This window comes from Choloepus didactylus, chromosome 8 (assembly GCF_015220235.1).
Source record: "Choloepus didactylus isolate mChoDid1 chromosome 8, mChoDid1.pri, whole genome shotgun sequence".
Taxonomy (NCBI): Eukaryota; Metazoa; Chordata; class Mammalia; order Pilosa; family Megalonychidae; genus Choloepus; species Choloepus didactylus.
In genome coordinates, this window is record NC_051314.1 from 87251767 (window position 1) to 87261230 (window position 9464).

Below are 9464 nucleotides of genomic sequence, written 5' to 3' on the forward strand. Positions count from 1 at the left end.
ATTGTTTAGGAAATACAGATCCTGTACCAACTAAACATCTCTTCCTTTGGTCTCATATGAAAGTTGAAATTTTAACACACAGTCAGTATCATCCTTTACCCTTTGGCCCAATGTACCCTAGTCCTAACCAGATCTGCTTCATTCATAACTCAAATTGAAGTATGGGCTCTTTTTTAGCTTTTTTTTTTAACAGTTGCTGTATGCACTACTACTGACATTCATATCTGCTGAGTTCTAGCTCTGAGTTTCAGGTGTCACATGGATACCCAAAATTCCAGGGATTGATCAGGTTATAAACAAAGGGATCAGCATCTAGGAATCTGGAGATACCCATTGCAATTCAGGAATAGATGTGACTGCTGTAAGAGCTTACAATCTAGGGACCATTACAATAAGTGTTCCCCTGATAAGCTGTGCTCTAAGATTCAATTCTGAGTTTACACATTGTAGTTAGTCCATATTGTTGAGGCATTATAGTGTTTGCCTTTGTTTCTAGTGTAGTTCACTAAAAATGCTGTCTACAGGATCCATTCGCCTCCTTATGTAACTCACAGCTTCTCTCCTTCTCACAGTTGCTCAGTCTTCCATTATATGCACATACAACAGTTCACCATTCTGTCCCTCAGTCGATGTACCCTTAGGCCACCTCCACCCATTGCAAATCATGCATACTCTCTACATAAACACCATTGTGCAAATGTCCATTCATGTCCCTGCTCTCAGATCCTCCAAGTATATGCCCCCTAATGAGGTTGCAGGACGTTATGGCACCACCACACTGTCCTCCAGAAAGGCTACACCATTCTGCCTCCTAACCAACAGTAAATATGTACATCCCTCTCTCCATGTTTTCTTCAGCACTTTTATATTTTTCCTTCCAATTTTATAGAGCTATCTTCACAGACCATATAATTATTCACAGTGTACAATCAGTTGTTCATGGTATCATCATATAGTTGTGCATTTATCACCACAGTCAGCACTTGAACACACTGATTACTACAAAAAAGTTTTTTTAAATGAATAATAAAAAAGATAATAAAAAGAAAAATAAAATATCATACAATACTATATAATAGTAGGGTCAGACAACAACACCACTACCAAGAATCCCATACCCCTCCATTATATGCCCCTCTCATACACATTTAGCTTTGGTATATTGCCTTTGTTACATTTAATGGAAGCATATTGCAATGTTACTGTTGACCATAGACTCCAGTTTGCTTTGATTATATTTTTTCCCCATTACCATTCATTTTTCAACACTGCATGGTTGACATTCATTTGCTCTCCTACATGCAAGAACATTTTTGTATTTATACATTTAGTCACAATCATTGGCCACTCCAGTTTTTTCTAAGTTAAACAGTCCCAGTCTTTATAAAAATATGGAATGCTTCATGAATTTGTGTGTCATCCTTGTGCAGGGGCCATGCTAATCTTTTCTGTGTCGTTCCAATTTTAATATATGTGCTGTCGAAGCGAGCACGAGAAGTTCATCTTTATTCAGTAGGAGCTGTGGAAACAGCACATGGATTAGTAGAATAAGCTGTAGGCTCATATATAGCGGATACATATCTTGGATATTCAAACTTGGGAAGTGAACAAGTTGTATCAATTCTCAGGCTCAGTTTTCTTTAATGTTGAAAAAATGTATTTATCAATCTCCTTTCTTATCCCCATTCCCCACTCCCCCACACATACCTTAGAACTGTCCATTGTATAGAATAATGGAATATATCATATAAACAGTAAAAAATACAACAAATACAGCATGATGTAGTTAAGTAGTATTGTACCATGGCAAGTTTTTCTGAAGAGAGTATAAAACTGTGACTGAGGAAAGCAGACCATTAAAACTGCTTCTCAAGGAAGTGTGCCAAGTGCAAAGTTCACCAGAGGTGTTGCAGAAAAAAAGCAGGGGCCAGTTCAAGAAAATGGAACCAATTAGTCATGAACTAGCCAGAAAAAGTATGTCATTTGTAGTGGAGGAGCCCCAAGGGAAAGATCCTAAATGGGCTGATTCAGGGTTGGGAGTTGTGCAGTCAGCCCTCAGGTCAGGGAAGGATCCGGGGAGGGAAGGAATACAAAAGAAACCCAGGAGAAAAAGTGAGCAGCTGAGGACAGAGCTCTGTTTACATATAATGATAAGAGAACCCTGAAGTGGCAGGAGCAAAGGTGAATTCTTCAGCTCTGACTCTGTGTTTATTCCAGAGGAGCATCTTCCATAATGGCCTTAGGGAATCACAGCACCGTCACCGAGTTCATCTTCCTCCAACTGTCTGACAACCCCCACACTGAGGCTGTGCTATCTGTGCTCTTCCTGGGGATTTACCTCCTAACCCTGATGGGGAATCTGATGCTGCTGCTGGTGATCAGGACGGATTCCCACCTCCACACCCCCATGTGCTTCTTCCTCAGCCACCTTTCCTTCCTGGACCTCTGCTACTCCTCAGTCACTGAGCCCAAAATGCTGGAGAACCTTCTTTCTCAGGGGAAATCCATCTCAGTACAGGGCTGCCTGGCTCAGGTCTTTGTGTTCGCCACGGCTGGGACGGAAGTGTGCCTGCTCACAGTGATGGCCTATGACCGCTATGCCGCCATCTGCCACCCTCTGCTCTATGGTCAGGTGATGGGAGAGCAGCTGTGTGAGGGTCTGGTGTGGGCCTCGTGGGGACTGGCCTTTCTGGACGCTCTCATCAACACCCTCCTGGCATGGAACCTGGACTTCTGTGAGGTTCATATTATGTCTCACTTCAGCTGTGAGCTGCCCTCTTTGTTCTCTCTGTCCTGCTCTGATGTCTCCACCAACTTTGTGGTTCTGATATGCTCTGCCCTCCTGCATGCCAGTGCCACATTTCTCCTGCTCTTACACCCACATTGTCTCCACCATCCTGAACATCAGCTCCACAACCGGCAGAAGCAAGGCCTTCTCCACCTGCTCCTCCCACCTCACTGCAGTGAGCTTGTTCTCTGGTTCTGCTTTTCTTTGCTATTACATGCCAACTTCAGGTTCCCCACTGGAATTTGTTTTCTCCTTGCAGTGCAGTGTGGACAGTCCTCTAGTGAATCCCCTTGCCTACAGCTTGAAGAACAATGAGGTAAAAGCAGCTCTGAATAGAATGTTGCAAAAAGGTTTCCAACATTTCAGATAACAGAGAACAGGCAGAGGAAATTTGGGACACAGGGTTGACTGACATCAAGATAGCTGCAAATAGAATTTGGGCAAAATTTTCTTTGCTCATGGCAGATATGACAACTTACCTTGTAAAAGCCTCTTTCCTTTGAAATTCTCAAGAAAAGTCAGAAGATACTTGCTCGTATGTAATTTGTTTGGGAGCATAGCAATGGGTCAGGTAATTATAATGCAGAAAACATGATTGCTGACTTATTCTCCCTTTTATTTGTGAAATGTTAATTAGGTTTAGCACTGAGAACATTGCCTATGATCTGAGTTCATATTTGGATCCAAGTGTGGTTTGAGATTTAGAGGATAACTTTTGACAGAAATAAAAAGTCAGAAACTCTGACACAATAAAGAGACATAACTTGAGACTCAGAGGTTTGGAGCTTGGACTGGACGGTGAGTGTGGAAAAGGTAGAAGTTGCTGAGAGTGGCTGAGAGAGGGAGTCATCCTGCAGGGTAAAGACCAGACTCTCAGATTCATTCCACATGACCCGTCTCTGCTGGCGCCTTCACCTGGAAGGTGGAAAGGGGAGGTCAGCAGCCCCCACTCAGGGGACACTATTATTGGGACTGATGGGGAGGTGCTGAGGCCAGGGAAGGGCGATTTCAGCCGATGCTTGGCTGCTGAAGACATACTGCGTAAACTCTGCTAGAACCAGATTAGCTGCTTCTTTTCCTTCCCCATCATGTTTTCCAGGGGCTGATTTTAAACCAAAGCTTTTTTGCAAAGCTATGTTCTCTGCATGCACCTAGTCCAAGCAATAGAAAGCAGAGAAACTAGAAAGAGCTTCTGGCTGATGGCAAACAGAAAACCAACTGGCCTTAAAGATAATCATGAACGTATGACCCTCCTCAGGCAAGGAAACGAGATTATAAAGATAAGGCTAAGTATGTTAAAAAAAAGGGAAGGAGGGGAGAATGGGAGGAAGAAGAGGACATTAGAAAGGAGAAAAATTCAATGAGGGTCGGAAGAGTGAGCAAGAGTAACATCCTTGGATAACAGGACTTGGATTCCTCAGTGAATGCAGAGGAGAGATTAAGGGTGGACAGAATTCCTCAATTATGCCCTTGTGCTAAGGCAGAATATTGGGCTGTAGGGGTCAGTGGTCTTTCTTCAAACTCTAAAATTCTCAGAAATCACGAAGCAGCCTTGAGCAACAGGCTCACTTGGTGGCCTCCTCCTCCCCTTTTTGTGCCCCTCACTTTCATGAGTATTTGTTCTCATCAGGCACTGCCCTCTGCAGATCTCCAAATTCACCTGGATTTTTTTCCTCAAGGAGATTTGGATTTCTTCATTACTTAATTTCAGAATTTCATGCCCTAAAGGCTGATCTAGGGCTTTCCCCTATTTTTCCTTATTACATGTCTATTTTTCTCTTTCACCTACTTTGAAGATTTTGAGGGTTTTCAGCCAATCCCCTTTCTTTTTAATGGCATTATTTAAATAAGTGTTTATGAAATATTCAATTCTTAATATGTGATTCACCCTAGTTAGCCATTTTGAAGATACTTGCCTTGTTTTTGCCAATATCTCATCTGCATGCATTTTTACACTGAGGGTATAAGAAGCAATTTTGTGTGTGGTCAAATTTTGTTTCTATTTCCCACCATTTTAATGAAAATATGTAATGAATATTGCTAGCATATTAAGCTCCGTTTTGTTTTATTTTTCACTTCTTTAATTTTTCAAAGCAATATTGATTTCTGTACAATACTAAGCAATATTCACCTTTGCCTAATCCCTAAAATTTTTTCAACTTAAAATTTTGAAGAAAAAATAGCCCACCTATTTTTCATTGGAAAATTATTGCTATCATTGAGCTCCATTTTCTTCCCCTTTTTTTCTATGGGAACAGTCTGTAATATACATCCTTATACATAATCACAATCATATTTATTTGCAATATTATCCAGTATTTTAAAGTATCATTAATAAATATATCCACATTTCAAAACATAATTTTAAAGTTTTCTTATATTTTGTTAACCACATAGGCCATTCCATTGTTACTAACTCACCTAGTATTAAATGTTTTTCTGTACACTATATTATTCACCATTTAAGTTGCTCAAAATATTTAAAGTCAGAAGTTCTGTCTTCCTTTTTCCCTTTCTTCATTCTATCCTCTTTTTTTTTTTCTTCCCCCTTTAGGACCTTATATCACAAAATTAAATTAACTGTAATTTTATTTATCATTGGTCTATACATGTATATCTTTTATTTTATTTTAACTTTTTAATGAATATTTGCTGGTTTTTAATAATAATATAAACTCTCCATGACCCTACCACTTGGCCTAAGACTAAACTACTTCTAATAAAAAGCATCTATCTTGGGCTTCACTCCCATTCCAAACAATATTGTTGGCAAATATTTCACTTTTTTAATTAACATTACAAATAAACACTAATTATATATTAGAAATAGTTACATTTTATTTAACTTTAACCAGTATATACATTAACCATATCTTCTTGCATCTCAAATATTCTTTTGGGATTATTTTCCTTCTTCCTCAACACATTCTTTAAAAGCTCTTTTAGAACATGTAACTAGATTATAAAAGTTTTCCATTGTTGTTTATTTGTGAATATCTTTATTTGTCTCATTCATGAAAGATATTCTTGATGTACACATAATTTTACATGAATTGTTTTTTCTTTAAAATTTGAGGTATGATTCTTGATGTCCTGCCTTCTGCTGTGGCTGTGCTGACTCCTCTGCTGTCATTCCAACAGTCGTTTAGGGACCATGTCTCCTCTTTCTTGTTGCTTGAAAAATCTTAACTTAGACCGTGATTGTAAGAACCTTCTGAAGTTCTTCAGTTATTCCTTCACTTCTCACCTTGATTATAAAAGATAAATATCAGAATTTGACAATTATAAATAATATGTTTAGACATTTTAGCCTCTTCTGTAATTTCTAAATATTCTAGACAGAAATTATATGTCAAAGGGTATGAAAACTAATAAGATATCTTAGCCAAGGTTTTCCAAGGGTGATAGCAAATTACACTGTAATAGCAATCTATGCAATTGCCTTGCGCCCTCATACTCATTAATTCTGATTTTACTTGTGTTTAAAAATCACAATATTATAGAGAAAAAATACATCTTTGTGGATTTAATTCTCATTCCTTTACTTGTGAGGCTGAATGTTTTCTGTATTTTTTGCTAATCATAATTTGTACTTTTTTTCATTTTTATTTTTTATTTTTTTGAGATTTTTTGGTTTATTTTTGGTTATAGATATATTTTTAATGCATTTTTATTATTAACTTTAGCATATATACATAACAGTGATAACTTTCAAAGTATGATTTAACAAGTAGTTAGCAAATTTCAAAGAATGTCATGGGCCATGGCTCCACAACTTCAACTGTTTTTATAATTATAAAATATAACATACTTACAGGAAAGTGTTAACTTTTGATGTAGAGCTCAACAAGCAAGTTATGTAGGTAATTTAAAAAATTGTTATGGGTTACAGTTCCACTGTTTCAGTTCTTTACTTATTATGTAATAAACGGTATATACAGAGAGGTGAAGACTTTCAAAGCACAACTCAATGAGTGGCTATAGGGCAAATTTTTATGGTTGTTGTAGGTTACAGTTTCACTGTGTCATTTACCTCCTTCCAGCTATTCCAACACTCCAGCATCTAATATATGTATGAGTGTGTATATATATATGTGCGTGTGTATATATACATATAAAGTTTCAGTATTCATAGACCTTTGTTAAATCTTATCTTGTTTGTTGCTACCCCTTCCTCTCACTTAATCTCTTTCTCCATCTTCAAATGCAGCTAGGCAATGAACACCTTAACTTTTCATATGGAAAGGGGTTGTTGACAGTATGGGGAAGGGGGCTGCATCTGATTGTTGTTCTTAAAGAGACTGTTACCTCTGCATTTTAGGACTTGTCTGGCATAGACACTGACAAATCCACACTCTGGTGGATTTACATTTCTGAAAGATAAAACTTAGTGAGTGAATCTTTTATAGAATCTCAGGTAGGTACCTAGGTATTTGGGGACTACTTTTGGTAAAGGCATGGCATGCTGTGGCCATTTGGGATGTTTAGCTCGAGCTTGCATAAGAGAAGCCTCCAGGATAGCTTCTCAACTCTATTTGGGATCTTTCAGCCACTGTGACCACACCTTGTCATCTTTCTTTTTTCCCCCCTTTTGTCAAGTAGGCATTTTCAATCCCTCCCTGCCAGGGCCAGGCTCATTCCTGGAGTCATGTCCCATGTCACCAGGGAGATTCATTTCCCTGGGAATCATGTCCCTCTTGTGGGGGAGGTTAATGAATTTATTTGCTGAGTTGGGCAGCAGGAATACTTCAGTGAGTGGATAACCACACATGAAAAAATGTCCATTTTCAACCAGCGTACTAACTTTTCTCAAGACCCAAGATGTCAGTCTACCAAGAAACCTTATAAATGTAAGGAACGTGGGAGGGCCTTCAGATGAGCCTCACACCTTACTCAACATCAGAGTATTCATACTGGAGAAAAACCCTATGAATGTAAGCAATGTGGAAAGGCCTTCAGCCAAGATTCACAGCTCAGTCTTCATCAGAGACTTCATACTGGTGAGAAACCCTATGCATGCAAGGAATGTGGGAAGGTCATTACTCAAAGCTCACAACTTATTTTATATCATAGAATTCATACTGGTGAAAAACTGTATAAATGTGAAGAATGTGGGAAAGCCTTTATTCCTAGTTCACAACTCACCCGACATCAAAAAGTTCATACTGGTGAAAAACCTTATGAATGTAAAGAATGTGAGAAGGCCTTTACTCAGAACTCAAAACTTACTTTGCACCAGAGACTTCATACTGGTGAGGAACTCTATGAATATAAAGAATGTAAAAAGGTTTTTACTCAGTTCTCACGACTTATTCTACGTAAAAGAATTCATACTGGCAAGAAACCCTATGAATGTAAGGAATGTGGGAAAGCTTTTATTTGTGGCTCACAGCTTTCTCAGCATCAGAAAATTCATGATGGGAAAAAAACCATATGAATATATGGAATGTGGAAAGGCCTTTATTCAGGGCTCATTACTTATACAACATCAGAGGATTCATATTGGTGTAAAACCAAATACATGTGAAGAATGTGGGAAGGCTTTTATATGTGGCTTACAACTTACTCAGCAACAGAGAATTCATACCAATGAGAAGCCTTATGAATGTAAGGAGTGTGGAAGACCTTTAGTAATGGCTCACAACTTACTCAACACCAGAGAATTCATTCTGGTGAGAAATCCTATCAATGTAAGGAATGTGGAAAGAACTTTAATCATGGCTCACTCCTTACTTGGCATCAGAAGATTCATACTGGTGAGAAACCATATGAATATAAGGATGTGGGAAAACCTTTAGTCATGGCTCAGAACTTACTCAACATGAGAATTCATACTGGTGAGAAATCCTATGAATGTAAAGAACATAGAATGGCCTTTACTCAGAGTTCCCAGATATCTCAACATCAGAGACTTCATTGTGGTGAGAAACCATATATATGTAGTGTATGTGGGAGGGCCTTTGCTCATGGCTTACTATTTATTCAACATCAGAGAAATCATACTGGTAAGAAAACTTATCAACATAAGGAATGTGGAAAGGCCTTTATTTGTGGTTCACAATTTACTCAACACCAGCAAATTCACACTGGAGAAAAACCCTATGAATGCAAGGAATGTGGGAAGGCCTTTAGTCATAGCTCCCAACTTACTCTACATCAGAGAATTTGTACAGGTGAGAAGCCCTATGAATGCAAAGAATGTAGAAAGGCCTTGCTCAAAGCTCACATCCTTCATGACATCAGAGAATTCACACTTGTGAGAAACCATATCAATATAAGGGATGTGGGATGGCATTTACTCATGGCTCACAGCTAATATAACATCAGAGAATTCATATCTATGAGCAATCTTTTGAATTTAAGGAATGTGGAATTGACTTTAGTCATGGATCACAAGTTTATACATGAATTATTTGACTCTGATTAATGTAGAGGGTCTTCTCTGGCTGCTTAACCATTACCTTCAAAGAAATCTTAAAAAATGTGAATATGGGAGTACATTTGCCTCATGAAGTTCAGCATCAGTTTTCACATGGGGGAAAGATACTATTAATCCATGTAGAAAACCCTTCTATCATTAATAAAAATGTATGAAATTTTAGCAAATTATAATAGGGGACAATTCTGTAAATATAGGAAAGTCTTTAGCCATAGCATACATCTTCTTCAATATCAT

General features: G+C 38.2%; 1 non-coding gene and 2 pseudogenes across 1 annotated transcript; 2 read left to right on the forward strand and 1 right to left on the reverse strand.

Moving 5' to 3' along the window:
- Positions 1 to 1385: 1385 nt before the first annotated feature.
- LOC119543569 lies at positions 1386 to 1492 on the reverse strand. Its single transcript, XR_005218635.1, has one exon. It is a non-coding gene; the product is annotated as a U6 spliceosomal RNA (small nuclear RNA).
- A 741-nt stretch (positions 1493 to 2233) lies between these two features.
- LOC119542798 lies at positions 2234 to 3158 on the forward strand (annotated as a pseudogene).
- Positions 3159 to 7565: 4407 nt separating this feature from the next.
- LOC119542799 lies at positions 7566 to 9196 on the forward strand (annotated as a pseudogene).
- Positions 9197 to 9464: the final 268 nt, after the last annotated feature.